This window comes from Micromys minutus (assembly GCF_963924665.1).
Source record: "Micromys minutus genome assembly, chromosome: 1".
Taxonomy (NCBI): domain Eukaryota; kingdom Metazoa; phylum Chordata; class Mammalia; order Rodentia; family Muridae; genus Micromys; species Micromys minutus.
The window spans coordinates 82038486-82063550 of record NC_137969.1 but is presented as its reverse complement, the minus strand read 5'-3'; the positions used below and the strand labels follow the sequence as shown (position 1 = coordinate 82063550).

General features: G+C 39.4%; 1 protein-coding gene across 1 annotated transcript in view; it reads right to left on the bottom strand.

Annotated features, from left to right (window-relative positions):
- PAPPA2 (pappalysin 2) overlaps positions 1-25065 on the bottom strand; it is a gene marked incomplete at its 5' end in the record, with an annotated part of 238494 nt that overhangs the window by 190134 nt on the left and 23295 nt on the right. The window lies entirely within an intron of this gene.

Genomic DNA, 25065 nt, shown 5'->3' with positions numbered 1-25065 from the left:
TCATCTCTTCTATTAGTTACCTAAGTAGGCTCTACAATGAACTCCTCCAAACCTATTCCATTTCTAGAGTGCTAATCTTATCACACCATCTATTTAAATACTTTCCAGTGCTCCTCTCTCCTAACTTGCTTAGCACAAAACTTCCTTAATCATCCTTGATTAAGACTCTAAGATTGTCAGTAACTTTCCCCTTAAATACTCCTTGTGATCCAGCTTCACATTTTGATTTGCTCTTAGTACCTGTGAGCCTCTTATCCTGCCTAAAACATACGATGTTGCTGAACAACTCCTCATCGCTCAACAATTACTATCTACTAAAAATTTTCCTCACTTTGCTGTCTAATATACACAACTCTCTCTGCCAACACCTAGCTGTATACCAGTGACACTGGGAAAGCTACCTCCCAATAAACCTGGTGTTCCTGACTGCCTAGCATATTAGTTAGCATCATTTATAACTCTGAAGACATCTTGATAATCTTATATCTTTTATTATCCACAGAGACATCTCTTCTTTCTAGAGTGCTCTTGATACTCATCCAGGCACTTTCCAAATATAATCTAAGTATAATGTTATGATGTCAGTAACACTGAATGATAATTATTGTTAGCCCCCGTGTTTTTTATGATGTCTGAGAATGTTAGATATTCAAAACAAACTTGCTTGATTAAGGATTAAGTTGATGAGAGGACCCATTATAAGACTCCCATATGTCACAGATTTGATCACTAGCCTTGTACTTGAATCATTATTCATATGTTCCTTTCTTAGTCACTACTCAATACTTGGAGCCTACACAGACTTATAACCCAACCTAATTCACACACAGACTCGTTTCAGGCTCTGAAATTCTAAACCCATCTTGATGTCTGAGGCTTTGACAGACCCATCTGTTGTCTTTACCACCCACCAACCTGCATATTTGGTATCTATATACACCAAAATTTTCCATCATCAGTTTAGTCCACACATGAATACTCCATTATTTAATATCTTAATCTGTCACTAAATGACAAAGGTTACAGATTCTGTTAGTGGGACAAAAATTATGAGTTGCTGAAATAACAAGAACAACATTCTAACAATGAAATTTCATGTTATCTATCTGATGGGGGAGCCACCTTTTGACATACTAAGTTTTTCTCCACAAATCTGAAATCCCACCTGCATGAACTCCTATACCCACCTACTCCAAAGGAAATTGGCTGTGATCTTGTGACTAGCCTCCTGTTAACATCAGAGGGAGTTATTGAATAACATGCTTCTCTCCGGGAAAAAAAAATACTAAACCATAACAGATGGGGGTCAGGTTGGTCTGTTTACACCAGTTCTTGATTGATTTTTTTTTTGTGAGTGAAGGCCTTAAAGCTTTATGGGCAGCATAAATCACAACTTTGGCCTGGGATTCTATATTCAGCTCTTAACATAAAAGACCTGTCAGATGTAATACATCTTGAGCCAGAAAAGAAGATTGAATTTTATCTGTAAGCAAAGTCCTTTAAAAATAGGAGATCGCGAATCTTTATTCAACACTAGGAGACAGTTTCAATTCAGGATGATAAACCAAATGAAAAGGCAAATACAGGCATACATTTTGAAATAAAGTTTAAAACCCAGTCTACATAGGCTCATCACATCTATTTCTATTTTGCTTGGGTTTATCAACCTAGAATAAATCTGTTCTAGCATATGGCTAAGAGACAGTATTCTAAGTCATAAAATAGTGGAATAATAAAACATCTAAACATGAAACAATTTAGTTTTCTATTTCACTGTGATTCCCCATTATGTTTGATTAGTCAGCTGCACCAGTTAGGGTAGAATTCATATTATTTATCATTAGTATCATTCCCAATCCCTCCCTACTCACAGAATAAAGGAGCAAACACAAGGACAGTAATGGCTTATCAACTGAAAGTCATCTATTTAAAATTCCTAGAGTCAGTCTACTATATGTCCACCCAAGTTCTGGACTTCGAAATCTCTAAGACATGAAGGTGAAAAATAGAATATTTCCTTATTAGATCACTCCCTTCCCATAATCTCACAACCTGTTTCTATTCTCACTTTCTAAAATCCCCTGATATAGCTAAATCAAGGTTTGATTTTGTGGGGTTTCGTTTATTTGGGTTGTTTGTTTGTTTGTTTGTTTTGAAGAGGGTTCAGCTCATTTCCCATCTACCTTTATGACCATTTCACATTTCATTATGCTTTTCTCCCTCTCCGCTGCCCTGCTCTCTGATAACCATGGTAGCCTCTCTCACAAGGAAATGAAGCTGAGAATGACATTCAGACAACAAGGTCCTCTAGCTAGATCTAACCTTCTGGGCCTACCAGACAAAAGCACCTTTGTTCTGTTTTTCCTGCTACAGGAGTGAACTAGAAAGCCTCTAAGACCAGTCCCTGAGGCAGACTGCATCTGTACCTCTGTCATACAACTTAGGATATATCTCAGGAGGTCCCAAGTCTGGTTAAACTCTGAAATGACAGGTTCCACCTTCAAACAGAACCTTGAGTATTCCTTTATAAGAAAAGATCTGCTGTATAACAAACAATTGACTTTTCACAGGCTAAGAGATGGCTCAGGCAGTAAACTGCTTGCTGCAGATTCATAAAGTTATGAGTTTAGATCCTTTCCTCTTAGGAAAAAGCCAAGCAGCATGATTCCTATTTTTAAAAGAAAGCCCTAAGGGTGAGGCAGAGCCATGCAGCTGCAGGAAGTTCATGGGCAAGCCAGTCCAGCTAAACAGATACATTTCAGCTTTAGTGAGAAACCTTGTCTCAAGAGAGAGAGGAAGATATGCATATATGCACTTATGTGCACATACATATGCATACACAAGCATGCAACCACTCATACATGCTTATTGTATATATATATGTAAGTAAATACATATACATATGCAAATATAAAATAATGTTTCAGTATAGCTTTACCAACTACCCTTACCATTATTTATCACTCCTTGTTTCCTCTGCGTTGCTCTCTCCCCCTCTGGTTAAGAATCCCGTCACCTTTTCCATTTCCTGCCTCAGAGCACCTGTGTCCTACTATTGCTCTCCCTGGAGCTATTTCTCTTCCCCTCTTCCCATGGTCCCTTTCTACTTTTCTCATGTCCACAGTTACTACACATTATACACACAGAGAGATAGATTTGGAGCTAAAATCCCCAAAAAGGAGACAACACATAGTTCTAGTCTTTGGGGCCCTATATAGTTTAATATTTTTCTAATTAGGAGAACATTTTATGATTTCACTATAACTTTTATTTCCTTTACAGGTGAATAGAAGGCCATCATGTATATACATTACATTTCATTATTTATCAGTTGAAGGATACTCATGTTGCTCCCATTTCCTGGCTATTATGAATACAGCAGAAATAAACATGTCTGAGCAAGTGTGTCTGAAGTATCGAGTGATGCCCCGTGGATCCTGGATGTACATGGAATGGCTATGAGTACTAGAAAGGAACTTACTCCTCCATTTTGCTAAACCAATATGATTTCTATCTGCGTTACAAATACTTATCCTTATAACCACTGACAAGTGTAGGCCTCATCCCTCAACAAAGAAGCTTCTTATTTGCAGTAGATGGAGACTATCAGATACTCTCAACTAGTTAAAATGCACTACTTTATCTATATTTAAATATATTTATAAACATAATATGTTACATAAATTACATAAGACATCAATGTTATAAAAATCAATACTACATATATATAATAAATTATATTTATATTTATAAAAACAGCATATCATTGGGTTCTGAAATCAGAAGAAGGAAGCTAAAAGACTATGAGAGTCAGAATGCTAGGATACATGCTGTAAAAGACAGATGTATGTCCTTCTCATAGGACCTGTAAGCTGTACTCATGACTTATCAAAAATATGACAACCTAAACAAGGTTACACATTGACAAAACCAGAAACATGTCAATAGGTATGGGAAGAACCTCACAAGGTCTACTTCTAGACAGGGAGCCCCAGGTACTCAATGACTGTGATAATCCAGCTTTCTCCAGAATGAGTCCTCTGCTCATTATTTCTTAACACACAGACATACATGCAACCCTAAAGGAACTCAGTAAGTTGCATACACACATATGTATGCATGCATATGTGACAATAATTTAAAAGAAGAGGTCATAGATTTGAGATAGAGTTGGGGGAGTACATGAAGAGCCAGAAGCAGAAAGGGGGTGGAAATGGTACAAACATAGTACTCATGTGTCAATTTTTTCCAAAATAATTAAAGCTTCAAATGAAAAAAGAAAGTAGAGGTAATCAAGGAGAGAAAACTGATGTTAGCCTTTGGCCTCCGCAAACAAACCCACACATATGCATGTACACCTGAATATACACATCCACAAACTCACTGTAACAAGCACATGCATATATTCAGAAAGCATATGCACACACACACACACAAACATACTCACACACTTCCACTTTAAAAAAATGTAAAAAATACAAATAATTTGTTTTAAAATAGTGAAAATAACACCTACATCTGGATTGTCAGTTTGTTCCTTCTTTTGTTCATTTGTTTGTTTGTTTGTTTGGTTGGTTGGTTGGTTGGTTGGTTGGTTCAGAATAACATTTAAGGAGACACAAACAGCATTAAATAAGAATCTGAATTCAGTGCTAAGATTTTTAGTTTGGGAACAGAGACCCAGCTCTAGTCAGTTATTCTGGTCAATTCATTGAATTCTTCTGTCTTAGATTGACAGCAGAGGTCTCTCCTTCCCCATCCATCTCACAGATTTTAATATAAGTAACTATGCACTTAGTCTATGTGTTAAGAAATAACAAGAAGTTGACAGGTTAATGGAACTGATTATTTTCAAAACTGGTTCACTGGTAGCATTTTTTATTCAATTCCATGTCAGAGGGCACGTTAGAGCACCGTCAGAAATCAAATGTATAGCTGAAGCTAGCTGAGGAATACACAAGATCTGTACCACCTCAAAAGTCCAGTTCTCAAAAAGAATTGCTTTGACACCAGTGGCCTAAGTTTGAAAAGGAAGGACAAAGAGATGGAAGGTCACAGGAGAAGAAGCAGGTTTGGTTTGCCAGCCAGGCACACACTTAATCTTACTGCCTCAGAAGAAAAGAAGGAAAAGAAAAGAAAACAAAGATGAGGAAGAAGGAAGGAGGGGGGAGAGAGGGAATTTCTTTTTCTAGGAATATGGCCCAGAAAGTAAGATTTCTCCTCATTCTCCTCAGCCAAGAGGGTGTGGATATGAGCTTCTCCATGTCCTTCCTTGTCCTCACTTCTGTGAGCTACTTTCTTCTCTCCATTTCTCTAGAGTGAAGTCACCTCAGGTATAATTCCACTAGTACAAATATCTAAAGTTTTAAACTGAAAATTTCAACTAATTACATTGTAAATAATTACTATGGTAATTATCTGCTATAAAATAAATAACTATACTTAACACTTGCTCGATTATTTTGACTCTCCTGAAAGAGAAACGCAGAAATTATCAGAAATGCTCAACTGTGAAGACAAAGGCTGGCATACTCCCCAGTGATCTGAGTGGCAGAAATAAAGAGAAACCTCAAAGAAAATTAACTGATCACAAATCTATAATTGATCTGAAGAAGTTAATGACATAAAGACATACAGAGATGTCTTACTGAAGTGGGGTGCAAAGTCAGACAAAGTAAACATTGAGATGTCAGGAATAATTGCAAAGGTTATGAGACTAGGAAATGAATGAAAATGTCACAAGTGGAAAATTTATCCTCACTGGGAAAGGAAGGAAAATTCTGAGGACAGAAGCTGTTTGGCTTTCCTGTGGTTCAGATAATATTCTTGATTGTAGTGAGAGAAATGTTGCGATTATTTCTTTAGGTAAGCATTAATATTTTAAATACTCTTCACTATGTATATTTTTAATAAAAATGGTAAGTTAATAGCAGTTCTGATTTGAAATAAATTCTATGTATTATACTTTCTAATTTTGAAAAGAAGTGAGACAAATAATAGGATAAAGAATTGAAGCAATAATAGGTCAATAGCTCTACCAACTATATCTATACTGTGTTCTCATACAGGAGAGATAGTGGTGAGAGAAAGGCCTAGGCTATTTGAGGCTGCTGACCATTCATGAATTCTACTGACTTTTGTTTCAGTCTGCATTTATTGAATGTTTCCTACATGTCAGACTAAGTGGTTGGCACGACTCTAAAACAAGTGCACAATCTCATGGTAAGAAAGGAATACTTCTCCACTTTGACAAAATGCTAGGATTTATTGCCTTTCCCACTTCTCCCAGGAGTAGATTCTGGGTTCTCTCAACTCTAGATATCAAGCCAATATCTAGACAAGAGCTAATTTGTAGGGTTCAGACCTTTCATTTGGGAAAGCATGGAATGGCTGGTACTCCAGACTCTGAGCAGGTCCTGGTGAGCCCTGGATGTGTACCCCAAATGCTATTAATTGAATCTATTCAACACTGTCCATTGCTTGTGCTCAGCTCAAGTTCTTCTGGCAGCTCAGTTGCCCATAGATCATGGCTCTAGTCTGATTTAAACAATCTCAGTCACGCTTCACTACAGTGTCCGATGCTGCCATAGTGGCCAATGCTGGCATCCACCCACCCCCTGTATACCTCCGGTCCGACTACTCCTCTGCTTGTCTTTATGGAAGCTCATCCTGAAGTCTAGGTAACTGATTCAGCTCCTGTCCCACAGAATTTTCCTCTTTTTCTCTTTTCTCCTGAAGAGTGTCCATAGGCTCTTCCCTCTAGCCATCAAAAATCATTGTGATGTGATAAATATATTTTTTAAAGTAGTGATATTTACCGAGTAATACACACACCAGGCCTGATAGTAGAATGTTGGCTAATTGGTAGGCTAAAACTGGAAGGTATTTCCTGCCTAGGCTACCAAATAACAGTCTGTCTCAGACTTTTATAAAAGAGAAAAAAAAAAACGTTTATATCTCTGTGGTAGGATGTGTGGGGCTCTGGGTTCAATCCCCAATACTGAGAAAAGACAAAACCTGCAAGGAAGTGCTAAAGAGGGAGGGTGAAAGGACAATTACAATGAGTGTTTTAATTTCCCAAAAAGGAAAAAGAGGCCAGGAAGAAGAAACAGCTTCTTTGAAAGCATAAATAAAAAGAGAAGCCCAAGCCATTTGGAAAACAATGAGCTTTGTGTACTTCGAATGATGAAAGACAAGAGCAAAGCAGTAGATAAGAGGAAAATAGAGATTTTAAATCCTTTGCTAATAAAAATGTGTGAAAGTTGGCATGCTTTGAAAGTATTCTGGATATAAAAATGATGAAGTAACCAGACAGAAACAAAGCAACATATTCTGCCATTTGGGAATTCATGTGGGTTCACTCACCCCATAATTTACAAGGCTAAGTTTTCAAGGAATTTTGAGGTTCTTTAGCACTACTGTTTTTAGGCATACCATGGCCTTGATTGGGAGGCAGAGCAGGTAAAGCCCTTACCTAAATGCACAGTGATTAGGTAGGTGAAAGTCACAAAGAAAAGGAAGTACTATGACAAATATTCAGCAACTACTACTAAATGTATTTAATTTGCATTAAGAACAAATGTATCCTTTGCAAACTCTCCCCTGCCTTATTCAGGCTTGTGTCTATTTCTCTGTGTTCAGGACAGCTGTCCCTCCTGTCCTCAGTAGAAAAGGCAGCTGGGCATGAGGGAGGTCCTCAACACAAGCAGCCCCAGGTGAAATAAGGCCTGGCTGATTTGTTTGGCCCAACCATCATGAAGTTTGGCTGGAGTCCTTCCTGGCACTGCTGAAGTTTACAATGTTCACTTCAATGGCCTGCAGACTGCCAGACCTCTTCACTGCCCAACAATCCCTGTGGCCAACAGTGAATCATCAGAGACATGCAGGGACCTGTTCACCTCTCTGAATTATAGGCATGCTGACTCAACCAGCTGAAATAACTGTTCAGGAGACGATGAAATGGGAAAACCTATTGAGGCAGACAGTAGAAATAAAAATGGTAATTCTTGGGATAGAAGTAGGAGTGTTATAATTATAGTCTCAGAAACAAAATAGAGCTATTAATTCATTTGCTGATATCCTTTACTAGTGACTCTGATCTCAATGCACTCCTGTGTTAAAATGGCACCTGGTGTCATAACAAGAAGACTACATGGGGACCCTTGGAAAGTGGGTTGTGAGGGCTCTGTCTTACTCTGTACTTCCCCATGAATGCAATGGATACCCTTCTAAATAGGATGGCAAGAATCTGCACCCTCCTTCTACCACATAAGGATACATAAGATGCCATACATGAAAAATAGGCCATCACCAGACACTGACAACATCAGAATCTTATTGTTAAGTACAATCTCTAGAATTGTGAATAGTAAACATCTGGTGATTACTAATTTTTCAAGACTGTTGTGTTATTTCATAGCAGGTGAAATAGATGAAGAAATCCCTTACCCTCATTTTATTTCTCTTATTCTTACATTTGTAAAGCTGGAGTTCATAAAAATAGCATAATTCTCTCTATTATGCCAGTCACACCAACAGGCTTGAGCAACTCTTCATACTCCAGCGGTATCCAAGTCAACATGACAACCAGGAATGAAACCTTCTTTCTATAACTTACAATCATCATGATGATAATGACATTTGCTTCAAAATCCTAAGAGAAGGAAGCTGGTAAGTGAGCTCTGGAAGTAACTGTTAGCCTAAGCCAATCGCACTCCAGTTTATGGAAACATTCAAAATCACTCTTGTTTCTTCTTAAATAACTGTTTTTACCTATGTACTTTAAAACACATTATTTAGTAAATGTTGTAATTACCTACCTCTGGAAAATCAGAGTACACTCTGTTGAAAATCACCTCATGTCCCGGAAGTAGTATAAATTGGAGGTGGACCATAGCTACTCCTTCAGGGTCTCTGTGTAGAGCCTGTCCTCAATGTGAGTGTAAGTCTAATTTCCTATACCATCATCATCAATAAGAACACTATAGGCCTTTCTCCTGTTTGCTTGCTCCATCCTGACTCTATTAGCTCCTTTAGTCATTAAGGTGAAAAACTGTGTAGTGCTTTAAGTGTAAGCATAACTCACTAACAGGAACACTATGAAGGTGGTGCCATGATGATAAACATGAATAAAAGCCCTAGCCAAACACTTACATTTATAAAGGGGGTAGGGCTTTTAATTACTGTCTTTCAAAAGAGCTACATAGACAGTAGTTTCCCAACATCAGGAGGTGGTATGTTTACTAGATGCAGTTACTACAACAGACAGCCTATTGACCCAACTCAAGTCCTTGGTAATAGAGCAGGTGCCTCAGAGGGATTAACTGAGCCAGGGGGGTGAAAATTACCATCAACTGGTCCTTCACAACTCTTTGAAAAGTATTTTAATCCTTACTCGGAAGAAATTTATTTTGTCAAGAACAAGGAATACTGGGTTTTGTTGCTCTGTCTTTTTTTTTTTTTTTTGAACACAAGATTCAATCTTGCTAAACTACTTGCAAGATTGCTGTTTGGTTTGTGTTACAGCTAACAGAAGTGTCTGTCATTCTGGACTTCAGGTTAGGGAGCCAGAATGGAAATGGGAAAATCCAACAACATTCAGCTTTGGCCATTAGGCAGGATGTCTCTATGTCTACTGATGTGCCCAAGGCCTCCTCTTGGCTTTTTAATGAACCTACCATTCTTCTTGATGTTTGGCTTGCTTCCATCCATTGTGACACAAACTTGTTAGTTTTCTTTTTTAACTAATAAAACAGCTACTTACTCAGGATATTTTGCAAGACCTCAAATAGCTTTCAATCAAAAATTACTGTATGTACTTAACATCAGAGAATACATTTGTTGCTAACATTTCCATGAAGCAACAGTCCTCCCGATTGTGATGAGACTGTTGGGTGTTCCTCCTTCAGCAGCTCCTCTCTCACCTAGTTAGGAGCTATTGTCACCTGTGTCCTTTCAGATAGAGCTTTGCTGGGAACTCATTCTACCTTGTCCTCTCTGGTGTTTCTTTACCTGGACGCAGTGTCTTTGCTATGGAGCACAGCTTGATGGTATTTTGAGGTTACTAGGAAAATTCAGAGAACAAAATGGGTAACAATTAATGTAGGACAATATATGTAATTTCTATTTGTAGTCAGTCTTTTCTAAGAATGTATGCTTCTAGAGTAAACTTCTGTAAACCACGTTTCCCTGTCACTGTCTTCCAACTGACTTCTATTGCCTTAAGAAACTTGACAAGGCTGGTATTAGCCTGACACGTCAAAAATGAGTTGAATAAATCTTTTCTAAAGAGTAACACCCTACCAAAAGTAGCATTAATATAAACATGACAATAGAATTCTCTTAGGAATATAGGCTAAACACAGCCCCTTGTGAGGGTTAGCAGGAATAACTCCTTTGAGAAAATGTCCCTCCATATAACATAATATATGTCAGCTAATATAACTCCTCTTCGGAAATGGTAATAAAACCTCAGAATCCATTGCCTGCATTGGAAGACAACAGATGCTTCTAATTTAAAAAAAAAAAAATGCTTTGCTGAGCCTTCTTCTTGTGCCAAATTACCTATTACATTGGCCATAATGGACAGACCAGGGAGCAGGATGTGCTTTTCCTATCCACTGCAAAGAGATGCTATTTAGTTCCCAGACCAGTTATATCTTCACTGGTCACATTCACAGCCACATTCTAATAGTCCTGATCATTTTTATCCTTCTCAAGGATCATGTATATAATTTAAAACTATGTATGTAAAGCAAGTACAATAGAAAAATTCAAAGGCACCTGGGGAAAGGTGTATTGTAAGAAATCCATGATTTACAACTTTTTAGAGTTTCACAAATGGCTTTGAGATGCCAGAGCTAAGCAGAGGCACATAATAAAGTTAAGGCACTGGAGCAGAGTGAGGGATTTGTCCCTAGGGCCTAACACTTTGGGTTGGTAGGTACTGGGAGAAACCAACAACAGCCAGCTGAGCTAGCTCTGTGTCTTAAGATAGCTTCATGAATGATGCAATAAAATGAAATGGGTAAAGTGGTTGGCTCCACAGTTCAACTCTGACCATCTGTTATCTCATCCACATAAGCCTAGCATTTTAGAAGTTAGCTCTCAGGGATTGTTAGCGTCTGTTTTCAGGCCCTCTCTCTTCTACATCAGTCGGTCTCTACACAGGGAATCTAATTAGCAAGAAGGTGTTGTGAATAATCTCTAGCCCCATCAAGTTTCTGTCTTGTCAGTAACCGTGCCCCGCGCAGAACACACTCAGAACAATTGCTTATTTCATTGGAAACATCCAAGGTAATTCTTTCTGCCGGGCGTTTTCCACCTTTGCATCCAGCCTCCAGTCTTTCCGTTCAGAGTCACAGAAAGATGTGCACATTCTTCATCTCAGGTCACCATTCCCACTTGAAATCAAAAGTCCTCCCACCTCTTCCCGCAGAAACCTAGTCAGTTCTTCCTGAAAAGTGTCCCAGGATAAAAATATGCAAACTCTTCTCTGAGAAGCTAAGGATGTAAACTAACCTTTTGCCTGTGATGATGGTGATTGATGATGATAATGATGATGATGACTGATTGATTGATTGATTGATTGATTTTTAGCAGGGAACTTGTTGAAAATGCAATACACTAGGCTGCTTTCTCTCTTTATAGCCAGCCCCAAGACAAATTTCTATCTGAGGAGGTTCTCTATGCCAGCTGTCTGCTTGAGCAGTTCTGCACTTTCTTCTTTTCAGCAAACAGTGCATTACCTACCTCCCACTTTATGTGAGCTCTTAGAAATTCAGTGTTGATCTGTGGCCTATCTCTAGCATCCTAATGTGTACGAATCATTTAGCATCCTGAATTTATCACCGAGTCAGTCCTTTTTAATCTGTCTTTGTTTTCCCCCCATTTCCCTTCCTCCTGCTTATGTTTCCCAGTTCATTTGTTTGTGATACTAGAACATAATTCCAGAGTCTCCTACATGCCAGATAAGCACTCTATCCTGAGCAACATCCCCAGCCCTTGTGATTCTCATTTTAAATAGTAGCATCATAAAAAAAAAACTATTTTTAAAAACTGTTTTAAGTTTTGCCTGCACAGTAAGGTGGGACACAACATAACTGATGAATAAAAAGCTCTTCCAGAGGATCTCTTAACAGAAATATGCAAAATACATAATGCTAAAAGCACAGAAATGAAATCCAAGTATATATGGTAGACACTAGCATGTGTCTTAGAGGATTTCTTCTGTATTAGTTTAAATTCTATTATTGCTCATTGAAACAGTGTTATTCACTCCAGTTGCATTGAAATGCCATGATAGCTTCCAAAGATCATTGTCACCCATGCTGTCTTTAGTCTCCATACCTATTAAAACTATCTGTGGTGACCTAAGTAGTCCAACAGAAGAGTAGAAGACATTATCTATGTTCTGACTAATGATCTATAATCATATAGAAAGTAGCAAAATAATTGAATTACAGTTGATGATGTCTTTGCATTGTACTTAAATCTATGAAAAGGAGTAGATCATACCACTGAACAGAAAATTTAAATATATTACAAAACACACTTAACTAGATGTCCAAGATTGCACATGGAATCAGCTCGAGCATTCCTAATGTCATACTATGAATGCCCCACAATGTTGTCCTGATTGTTAGATCATTGGACATACAGTGGCTATGATTATATCTTCTGGTTACACTGTATACCTTTGTTAAATTTTGCTCTACTGCAATCCCTTTAATAAACTCTCCTTTCTTATCCCTACTCATCAATAAAGAACAACACAAATCTCATCACATTTCAAGGTGAGTCTTTCCAGTTGGGAAACACCAAACATATATATGATTCTTAGAATGAATGTTATGATGATTGTATGTAGGGGTAAATTGGGATGGAGATAAAGAGAGATGGAAAGCAAAAGACATCATTAATTACCATACAAATTCTAACTTAGGAACCCACTGATGAGCAGAGAGAGCCCTTGAGCCTATTCTACTCAGATCTGCAGTGTATGCTTTTATATGTGTTCTGTATGAATGAGGAAAGAGTCGGATCTGTAGCATCTGCTCTAATGTCTAAATCATAGTAGGCATTCAGCAATTTTCATAGACTGAACAAGTTAATGGAATAATATATGGATTTAAATAAATTTAAAAAGGGCCATTGTAACTCTTTTAAAAATTTATTTTATACTGGGTCCCCAACTAAGAAGGAAGGACATTAAGATCTATAGTCGAAGGAGATCAGGGTCATTTTAGCATCTTGATTATTACCACACTCCCTCTAACCTTGGATATATTTCAAGTTGTTGATGTTCCTCGTAAAACCTATGGCCCAGACTGCAGACAAAACCCAACTAGGACTTGCCTGGAAGAAGCATCTCTTCCAGGAAGCTGGTAGCTTTAATCTCAACAGGGCCCAGGACTGTTGTACTTTTTAGAGCCACTTCATGCTCTGCACACCCATAGTTACTCTTGTTACATACATCTCTGCTGGCTTTACATAGATATCTTTATAGCCTAAACTCTTAGATTCATCATGTACATCTCCATTGTGCTATGCTGAGTCCCCCTGTTTGGTTTAGAATAATTCTTAATCCCTCTCTCTGTCTCCATGCTCTGACCTCCATCCCTTACCACACTTGGCAATATTCATATGGAAATTCTTACTTGTACCAAACACACCCCCACACAGGATTTTCTGAGCAGTGACAACATTTTTACAACCATGATTAAAAAGGAGACACTCACTGTACTTGGCTTTGCACTTTTACACTCAGTCTTTGAGGAGAAAAGTAGAGCAGGAATACACCCCATGGCTTGGAGTAAGTAAAATCTCTTCACTTCAGCTTCGCTATAAATGCCTATGACCACATAGGACATGATCCTCAGTAAACTCCACACTATAATGAATATCTTCTTCATAATTACTTTTTAGTTACTTCATTGATGATTTCTTGAAGACATATGACTCTCTCCAAACTCACTAGTCAATATTTCACCAAACTAATATATGAAAGAATTACAATTTACAGGACATCCTTAAACGTGTTTTCTTACTTGCAATTTCACAACACCGCTTTGAATTGGACATGACATTTAGGAACTTCTTTACACGGCCTCCTCTAATATGCTGCTGCTGTGTGGGACTACCACTGGAACTCAATTAATGACCTCCCAGCGACTGGAGAAGACAGCTACAGTATGCCCTGTCGCCCCCAGCACTACATGGTCTCTCCCTACCAACTAATCTCTGCTCAGCTTATTCCATTCCAGACCTATCACTTTCTTACTTCCCGCTTGGCCTGGAAAAAAAATCTTAGCAACTCCAGGCATCTTGCAGCCTGGTTTGCTTTGCTAAAATGTCTACTAGAGCATTCTGCATCCTACACCTTCCATGGTGCTTCCACAGAGAGCATCCTCTGTCTCCCTTATTCTCTTGAATTTCTTGCCCAGTTTTTATTATGTGCACACAGCATATATACAATTGTTTATTTGCTGACTATCTTCTCTCACACTAAAGTAGAGGCTCCAAGAAGAAAGCGGATTCATTATTCACAATATTTATAAAGCCGACAACAACTCCTGATTAGAAGGAGGTACTCAGCAAACATTATCTGGACATAAACTCATGGGAACACAAATGAGCAGAGAGTTAAATTGTGTGTCCAGACTAGAGTGAGGACTGGGAGCCAAGTCTTTTGGTGTCTAATTTCCTAGTTCTTTCTGTTGTGACAATAATTTTTCTAGCCATTTTTTAAACCTTTCATACTTTCTCCCCAGGAGCCCCATACTGCCTTCATGTAGAAGCGTGGTCTGCCTCTTCCTCCCAGACCCATGGTCCCAGAAATAAGATTCAGACTCAAAATAAATTTACAAATACCTAGGCCATGTTGCTCAGCTCTTCTCTGACTAGATCAGAACTTAAAATAATCCATTTATCTTAATCCATATTCTGCCACGTGGCTGGTTACCTGTGCTCAGGTACCATGCATCTGCCTCCTCTCATCTTTCCACATAAATCTCCTGCACCTGGCTCTAGCTCAGATTTTTTTCCCGCCTTCTAGATGTCCCACCTTCTATCCTACCCTTTCCTATAGGTCAGAGTTTCTTTTTGTTAATTGACAGGTAAGGCATCCATACAATACACAAGATATTCTCTCTATAGCTTCAGTCCCAATGGTCTACCACATTCATTCTGTGCGCTGCACCTAGATATAGTTCACAAAGAATTACTCAAATGACTACTGCTTAAGACATTTATTTTTGCTTAAACATGGTGGTAAGGGGCACCCCAACACCTTAGTAATAGTTCCTTTTAAATGAACCACTAACAAATAATAATACAACAAAAGAAACAAATTTTAAGTGTAGTTTCAAGATAAACAAAAAGTAAAAGAAATGCCCAGAGACTACAGAAAGTAAACAAAGATGGGGGGAAATTCTGAGCTATATAACAAGTTCATGGCCAAATGCAGAGAAAAACTGTTTTCAGAATAAAATAATTTTAAAAAGAAGAAAGAAAATCCCATTGGCTTCTCTGAAGGATCTGGAATTCCTAGGGCCCACAAATTTAAGTTTGATAGTATTGCAGGTCTCCTGGATTCAACACAAAATGAAATGTAGGTGTTATCAAAGTAAGTACATAAAAGCTAGAATTTTCAAATAACACATTTTTAATGAAAGAGTCCCTAAAAATAAAAATATGACCACTTTTTAAAGAGGGACAAAACAAACTTTGTGTTCCTTAGTTGTGAGACAATAAACAAGGATAAAATACCCCCTGAAAACTTGTGTCTACTAATTCTCTGTGATTTTTCATCTCTATTCTAATACCCTGCAGACTTTCCAAGAAATTAAGTCTTTGTGTTAATAATATATTTTAAAATGATTTTTGGCCAGGTCCATAATACAGCTGCCAAAAGTAAATGAGTATATCGCCAGTGGGAGAAAAAGGGTTTATAATAAAAAATTATCTCAGAGCAACACGAAGAAACAAATCCATGAAGATGAGTAAACAGATATAACAAGAATCCCAGTCAGATTGTGTAAAACTAGAGAAGAAAAGAACATAATGTTTTCATTGGTCCTTTTGAGATGAGATATAGGATCATATGCTATATTACAAGGCAACCCTTATTTTACTGTGTGTACTTGGCATTGATTGTAACATCTTGAGAAACCATAAGGCACTATCTCTACCAAAGGGCCTGAGTTCCATCCCTAGAATCCATCTGCATAAATGTAAAAGAAGCAAACGAACCACTTCTACAAATCTGTCCTGACCTCCTCATGCACTTGTTCCAGAGCATGTGCACAGGCATAGAACACACTCTTATACACAGTAATAGTAGTAGTAATAATAATGATGATGATGATGATGATGATGATGATGGTAATGATGATAATAATAAACCAATAATAATGTTTGAAAATGTTTTCTTTAAAGGAAAATATATCTCACATGATAGAGGGTAACTGCTAAAACAGACACATAATAAAACAAAGGCTTTGTCTCTGGATATCTTCTGTGGCACCTAATTGTTTCTTGTGCAACTGCCTGAGCCACATCTAACAACTGTTATGCCCTTAATCTTTCCAACTTCTGCCTTTCTCACTCTCACCTATGAAACATCTCCTTTCACAGTGGCCTTGTGTGTACACATGACACTAAGCACCTTGATGCATATCCTGACCATTCTGTAATGTCTCCTACATCCTGTTCTTTATATTTTGAAAAAGTCACTTCTTCCACAAAGCTCCTCCATTGTGATTTCCACCTCCTTTCCTTTATCTTCTCATGTGCCCATGCTCTGAACAAGTTATACAATTAAATTCAATTCATAGTGATTATTTCTTTCATTAGAGCCATGACCCACCACTGCATTGTCTCTGTAGTCACTTTGATATCTGCCACTTCATGGCAATAGTTACTTCACTGTATAAATCTTAGTCTTATATAGAAAATGTGGAGAATTTAAATACTTTTTTTGCCAGTTTTTCCAGACAAGGTTTCTCTTTCCCTGGCTGTGCTTAAACTCTGTAGACCAGGCTGGCCTTGAACTTACAGAATAAAAGTGTGTGCCACAACCACCCAGCCTAGATATTTAACTCTTATAGGACGTTGCTGCTGCCATCATTACAATAATTAATATAAAACTTTGTTCTTACAATGAAACTAATGATTTTATTCTTAATGATGGTGTTCTGAGAACACAATTAACTATGAATGTTCTATGGTTATGACAGAACTGGAAACATCTAAGTAAAACAAAACAAGAAACAGAAATGTGTACGCTCACTCGATTTAAAAGATAATAAAGCAATTCACTCTCCCCAGAATGTTGAATCAGTTGACAGGAAACCACAGTCCTAGACCCTTAACAGCTATTTTTGTCCTTTTTGTCACAGTTGCCCGGATCCAACGCTAACAAGCAGCCCATGGCTTCTACCTCCCATGCACTGATGACCTGGGTCAGTTCTCAGTCACTGTCTACAGGATTTGAACCAAAGTAATTAGTAGTGAGAAATGAATTTAAAAGAAAAGGCCTAATTCACTAAACCAGGAGCCATAGCAAACCAGGAAAAAAAAAATGTGTAAAGATGTCAGGGAGCAGAAATTGTGATTAACTGAGCAGACAGCTAATAAGACAGTGTGAGGAGGGGTAAGGGGTCCAGGAAAACTGCTGCTGCTGGAAACCACGAGCACTCAGAACCACCAGGGTCACCACCTAACAGCCCCTGTGAACTGTTCGATGCATCCAGTGTCCGGAAATCGCTGATTCTTAATCACAAAGGCTAAGAATTTTGAAAAAAATCGTGGTTCTTCTGACCTCCTTTGTAAGAGGTTCTTTCCAGAATAGTCTGTCTACACTGGATGCCCTGTACCAGCTCTTACACTCTGCTCTTACGGTCCCCTCCAAAGAGAATTCATCTCTCTTCCTGATGCTGTAGTCGACTATTACCAATGTTCAGTAAAATGTATGTCTCATAGCTTCAGAGCATCTGGGACTTCAGTTAACCAAATAATGCTTTGGTAAACAAAACCACATAAAACTATCCCCCCCCCCCCACTGGTATCTTTGAGTTATTTTGTTTTCCTCTGAATGAGGCAATTCTACCTGTACTGAGATGAATACAAAGGTTAATAAAATGTAGACTCCCTAAATCTTCTCTTGTCAACAAAGAAATATTCTCTGACTTTGAATCTCTATGCTGACATTTATCTTATGTGAGCATATGTGTGAGATACATATGTATGTACATATACATATATGAAATACATATATGCTGGTCATACACACACACACACACACACACACACACACACACACATATATATATATATATGTGTGTGTGTGTAAAACTTTATTTTTGCTATACTAACCAAGTACATCTTATGTTCCAAGAACTATCAACAAAGGATCAAAAGTCTTGTGCAAGAGACAGGCAACAAGGGATAATTACAGTATACAATGATGAATATATAGTAGGACAAACGTTTATAGTAAATATTTTAGACACTGTGGGCCATCTGGTCTCTGCTGTAACTATACAACTCTGCCACATGAAAGCAGCCCATAGACAATACGCAAACAAGTGGGTATGGCTGCGTTCCAATAAAGCTTTATTTATGTAAACATAGTTGGCCAATTTTAGCTCACTGATCATAGTTTGCCAACCACTGTACCAGAGTAAGAACATGACTTTTAAACAATTATTTGTTCAGTATGTAGCTTTTATTTCTTTTCTAGGTGTGAGGGTACAATAGTAACCCAACCATGTGAAAATCCCTTCACTCGTGGAGTTTACCTTCCCCAGGCGAAGGTCAACATTGGGGAGAATGAACCAAATAAGAGGCTAGTGATGAATTCTAAAGAAATAAAAACCTCAAGCAGGAACAAAACCGTGAAAACTCTAAGGAGTGTGTGACATTTTAGATGAGGCCACCAAAGCACACCTCACCTGAGGGGTGACTTTGGAAAATAAGCAGATGATCGTGTGCGCAAAATAACTGTGCATAAATCTGGAGGGGCACACTCCAGAGGAGTAAAGCCACCAGAAAGATCCTGCAGAAGGAGTGTACCAAGCAGGTCCAAGGATAGGATTCAGATAGCTGACGGCACACATCAAGAAGTGAGCCACTAAGTAACAGTGTGAGATAAGGAGGGAGTCCAACTGCACAGAGTGACATTGTCCCTTAACCTTGACTTCTTGTGAGCTGAGCGACCACTGTGGAAGGAGGAAATGAGCTGAGTTATGATCTCAGGATTACTCTGAAGTGCTAAAAATAGAGCTGGGTTAGAAGGAAGAACAGGAATACAAAATACAAAACTGCTTAGGAAGCCTTTGTAGCAACTGACAGGGAGGGGGAGGCCAGGAGCAGAGAAGCTGTGCAGAGAACAGCATAGCTGGCTCCTGAGAGGCTCTGCCAGAGCTTGACAATTACAGAGACAGATGCTTGCAGCCAACCACTGGACTGAGAACTGGGTTCCCAATGGAGGAGTTAAGAAGGACTGAAGGAGATGAAGGGGTTTGCAAACCCATAGGTAGAACAATACTAACCAACCAGACCCCCTAGAGCTCCAAGAAACTAAATCACCAACCAAAGAGTGCACATGGAGGAACCCAAGGTTCCAGCCACGTGGCTTTGTCTGGCATCAATGGGAGGAGAGATCCTTGGTCCTGTCAAGGCTTGATGCCTCAGTGTAGGGGAATCAAGGCAGGATGTGGGAGTGAATGGGTAGGTGAAGGGGAGCACCCTCAGAAAAGGAGGGGGAAGGAAGATGGGATAGAGGGTTTCTGGAGGAGAAACCAGGAATGGGGTAACATTTGAGATGTAAATAGAATATCCAATAAAAAGGAAAATGCAATTCAAAGTTCAAAGGTCATAGTCCAGAACAAGGAAACTCCCCAGGAATGAGGAAGTGGCCTTCTTAAAACTACCAGACTAAGTTAACATTAGTTATTCAAATGTTGAGCTTGGGAAATCAGGGCCACATCATTAGACAAAGTCTCAGAAGAGGAGGAAAAGAAAACAATTAGTCAGCAGTTTCCTCTAGGGAGAGATGCTGGGATTAAAGAGCCTTAGAAAGAAGCCTGGAGCAAACAACATTGGGTTCCACCACCACCCAGTCTACATCTTTGACATCAGGAGAACAGAGTCTGGGTTAGAGACAAACAAGATTTAATATTTCTTTGGTCACTAAAGTAAGACACAGACAAGGTTTCTAGAGAGAAAATGGAAAGGTGGAAGTCGGAGAATAAGGGCACACATAAGTGTGCAGCTGTCTCTCGGATGCCTATGCTCAAATTCCAAGAAGAGAACTTTGAAATGACATTGGATCAGCTGAGACATAGTGGCAGCTAGCCAAGAGACCAGAGAGCTACACTCGAACTCCTAGGAAAACACCCAACTACCTTGAACGGCTGGAGACAGCTGGAGACTGGGGTCTCTCCATGTTTTTCCTAAGAGGAAATATTTGTAGCCCAGACAGACCACATGGCTCATTCACAAGTCTGTATCTTGGGCCAAGAAATAACCACAAAGGGAGAAAAACAGTCTCTCTCTCCACACACCTGGAAAGAAAAATGCACTTAGCCAGGTGAACAGTAAAACTGGGTTTTATTTACTCTAAGACAATATTTATTGCAACCGTGGAAAATTTGCCTGCAGGAAAGTAAACAGGGTAGGTTTCTATTTCTAGGTAAATTGCCTAAGCTTATCTTTGTTTTTGCTGACTCTCATCCTCAGGTGACATGAGTGTGAGAAAGGGAGACATCGCTGTAGTTTGCACAGTTCAAACGTGAAGTGGAAAGACTGGGAGATGTTTGTGCACAGTTCTAAAGCCTTCCCTCCATTCCCTCTCTCCCTGCCCTCCTCCTCTACCCCCTTACACTTATTTTCCCTTGCCCTTTTTTTTTTTTGGCTTCAAGGAACTTTGAATCTTGACTTCAAAAGAAACCTATAATGAAGCCTGGCTGATGGTTAACAGACCCATCACTGCAGGAGCCCAGCTCCACCATTCCTTTGGCTCAAAAGCCAACAGTGTGTGGGTGAGCAAATCCCAGTGAAGTCCCTGCACACAGGCTAGTGCAGCGCGTGTTTCTCCACCCATCCACTTTGATGTGCACATTAGCCCTCCTGACCCAAGATGTACCACGGTGCGATGCACATACCACAGGCTCTTTCATATGACTCTGCTGGGCACCTCTCAGCCCACACGGTAGCATTCCATGTACACTCCTCTACCCCCCCACCCTTGAACAAAACTCAGGGGATGGAGGAGAGACTTGGGCTGTGAACACAAGAGATGTTTGCCTACCACAAGCTACCAAGCACAAATGGCCAGTTTCCCACTGCCCAATTCTTAGCAAAGTCGAAGGCTAGGTGCTTGCTTCGATGGGGTTCAGCCAACTGCTTTTATTGGATGATTATTGTCCTCAGCAGTGTTACAGAATCTGAGACATATAATTGACCAATGAAATAAGCTCCCAATTTCACACTGGGGTGAACATCTATGAAGATCTTGTGAAAAGGAGAGAAAGCAGGTTCAGAAGCCCAGAAATTATGTCAAATAGGAAAATAATAACAAAAAAAATGACCAAATGAAATTGGTGCATTAAGAAGGTCAGCGAATCTAGGTTTACCTTCAGCCACAGAGATGATCTTAGCTTAGATCCCTAAGTAAATACTCAGTGATTTTCCTGACTGCATTGGCATGGGCCCTCGATCCCCTCTGCTGCTGCAGCTCTTGAGGACTCCCTAAAGACAGCTAGTAAGCAGAAGTGGACATCTGGCTCATGTACCCTGCCCTAGCCACAAGCCAAGTTCCTCTATCTCAGTAATCATGATCCACTGGCTGGGTAATGTATCTATAACTCATATCTCTGACCAGTCCCAAGTCTTATAAATGCTTTCCCTTTGATAGCCCCATCTGGGCTACAGATGTTTGATGTAGATTCCTTTGGTTCTCTCCTCCTCCCAGGAACTACTTTGGCCTACATTTCTGATTTCTCAATGGGAGTGGTGGGAAAGCTGAATAGGATTTGGAAGGCAAGAACAATCATCAACCATCAATCATCAATTACTTATGAATGTTATTCTGTAGTCTATCTATAGGTCAGAGCACATTCTCCCATCACCTCCCCCCTAAACTGTGAGTGCCTAAGTCAACTCTGCCTGGCACACTCAGTTGTTCAGTAAGTGTCTGGCAAAGCATTTGTTGAAGGTAAGAGTCACAGAATAAAGGCACTGGGAGATTGAGCTCTGTGATTGAATTATAATAAGAGTGATACACGTGGCTAATTTAGTTCAGAAATGGCCAGACATTCCACCTACTCCAAAGACCTCACAGAAACTCAGAGATCGGAGATCTTATGAATCCAGAGATCTATCAATTAATCCAAGCCATGGCACAGAGAAGTACTTTATAGACTGTGTCCTGGCTTTCATGCTTCAGCATGTATTTGAGTCCAAAGAATTTAGATAAAAACTTTAAGCCCTCCAGTAAGTTGTTAGCACCGTTCTTTATGTGCTCATTTCTTTGTCCCTCTGCTTAGGGTAATGTATCTGACACACCATTAGAAGCTGATAAATGATAGTGTCTTAGTTGTTTCCCTCGCCAATAAGAGTTATAAAAATAATTCAATATTTTAAAAATAAAAATTCAGCACAAAGAACATGGTGTAGAAGATAAAAAGAAATCTTCGCACACAATAGAAGTATGAGGGGATGGACAGGCCCTTACCTCTTACTATGTGTTTTAGGCTTCAGCTTTCATAAAGAGAAATTGGGGTAAAATGAAATATAAGTAGAGATTTTAAAGTGTGTTTTCTACTATATGAATAAGCACTAGACATTTGAAATAAACCACTATCATAAAAAAGACAAAAGGTATTTTGAATCTTATTTTCATTAAAAAATTAGAACCTTAAAGAAAAATGGTTGGTCAAAGAGATGGTACAGCACATACTACTTTTCCAGTAGACCCAAATTTGGTTCCCAGCACCTGTATTGTGAAATACACAACTCCCAGTGTCAGGAGAGCTAGTACCTCTAGGCTCCACAGATACCAGCACACACATGCACACACCCTTACACAGACAAAGACACAGAATTTAAAGTAATAAAACCAAATCTTTACAAACTAAACTCTTAAGTAAAATAGACTGATATTAAAAATTATAAGATTTGGCCAGGTGGTGCTGGTGCAAACTTTTAATCCCAGCACTCAGGAGGCAGAAGCAGGGGCATCATTGTGAATTCCAGGCCAGCCTGGCCTATAAAGTGAGTTCCTGCCTATACAATAAAACTCTGTCTCACAAAACAAAAAACAAATACAAGTGAGAAGATTAAATTTTTTATTTGTTAAAAATAAATTCAGAATAAATAAAGTAAAATAAAAAATAAATAAATCCCCAGAATAGTGTACCCCTTTGGGGGGTACTGAAGGATTAGAAGACAAAAATTTAAAAAATATACCCAACCAAATCCCAAATAATAAAAAGAGCATATAAGAAACAAAAAGCAAAGGAAGAGATTCAGACGATCCATATCTAGAAATCTGAGGAAAACAATTAAAAAAAAAAGAAGAAAGGAAGGAAGGAAGGAAGGAAGGAAGGAAGGAAAGAAGGAAGAAAGGAAGGAAGGAAGGAAGGAAAGAAGAAAGGAAGAAAGAAGCAAAGAAACAAAGAAAGAAAAAAGATTCCACCAATCAGCGTTTGTGCATGAGCAAAGGAACCTCAGAGCAACTCGGGGTGATGAATAACCCACAAGAAAACCAGGGAAGCTTTCAGAAGTTCCTGGACCAGATATTTGAGACCCTGGAGGACAAAACCTCCAGTTCAGCAGAGGAACTCTTCGGATGTGGACAACTCCTCCTATGACCTGGACACAGTGCTAACAGGGACGCTGAGTGGAACCAAGTCCTGTCTCTGCAACGGCCTGGAGAGCTTTGCCGCAGCCGCCCCTCCTCCCAGCTCCGCTTCAAGTCTGACCTGGCAGAGCTGGACCATGAAATAGAGATTCTGGTGCAGACCTGAGAGGATGCCCCAGTGGGCCAAGGACATGGCCACCACACCCCATGGAGCTCACATGTGCTGTGACGCAGAGACAGACAAGCGCTTGTCCTAAACAGGGCTCAGACTCCTCAGTCAGGGTGTCCACATTTCTGTGACTATGAAAATCTCCTGGACAGACGTTCCTCTGCAAGGACTGCAGCGCTGCAGCTGCCTCAGGGCTACTTCCCTGGGGAGGACAGAGCAGATGCCATCTAAAGGAGCTGAGCTTAGCTCTCTGAAGGTTTCTGGGCCCTGGGCTCATCATCCTGTTGGGGTCACTGTGGACGATGGTGTGCCACAGCTCTCCCTAGTCTATTTTAGATAGGTGAGCTTTCTAAAATTACATTTTATATGTTTTAGGCAAAATTTTGTCTCGAGATATATTTTTAAGCTTTTTATATTTTAGATTTTTTTCAGCTATTTTCTTAAAAGTATTTTTTTTTTCTGACAAACATCTTCTGCTGCTACATTAGAGACATTTATAACCTAAATACGATTGGTGTGTCATTTTTAAGGTTTAACTAGAACACTCGTTTTTGGTTAATAAGTCTCTACACTCCCAAGGCAACTGTAAATGTAGCCGGCCATGTGTTTACAGACCACAGTCCACTGTGGTCTCCATTCTAGTGGAGTGCTTGAAATGAGAACCACGCACTGCACCACTGCTTCCTCACTGGGTCTGCTCTGCGAGGGCAGTCTTCCTGGGCTTCCGTGTGCCGGATGGTTATTTCTGCCCATTTATATGCCACTGAAGGCTAAGCAAGGTCTTATGTCTGGAAATCACAACACCAGTTCATCAGAAACCTCTATGATCATAAGTCAAAATATGTTTCCTTGTTTAAATCACTTCCCTGTCACAGCACCAAAAGGTCTGACGGAGGCCTTCAAAGGCCAAGGTGATGGATGTTATGGGAAATGACAGGTCATTTCGGGATTCAGGTCTACCGGGGGCTTCACTCATCCGGGATGTGCTCTCAAAGGGGGTTGAAGGACCCTGACCTTTTTCTCCTCTTCT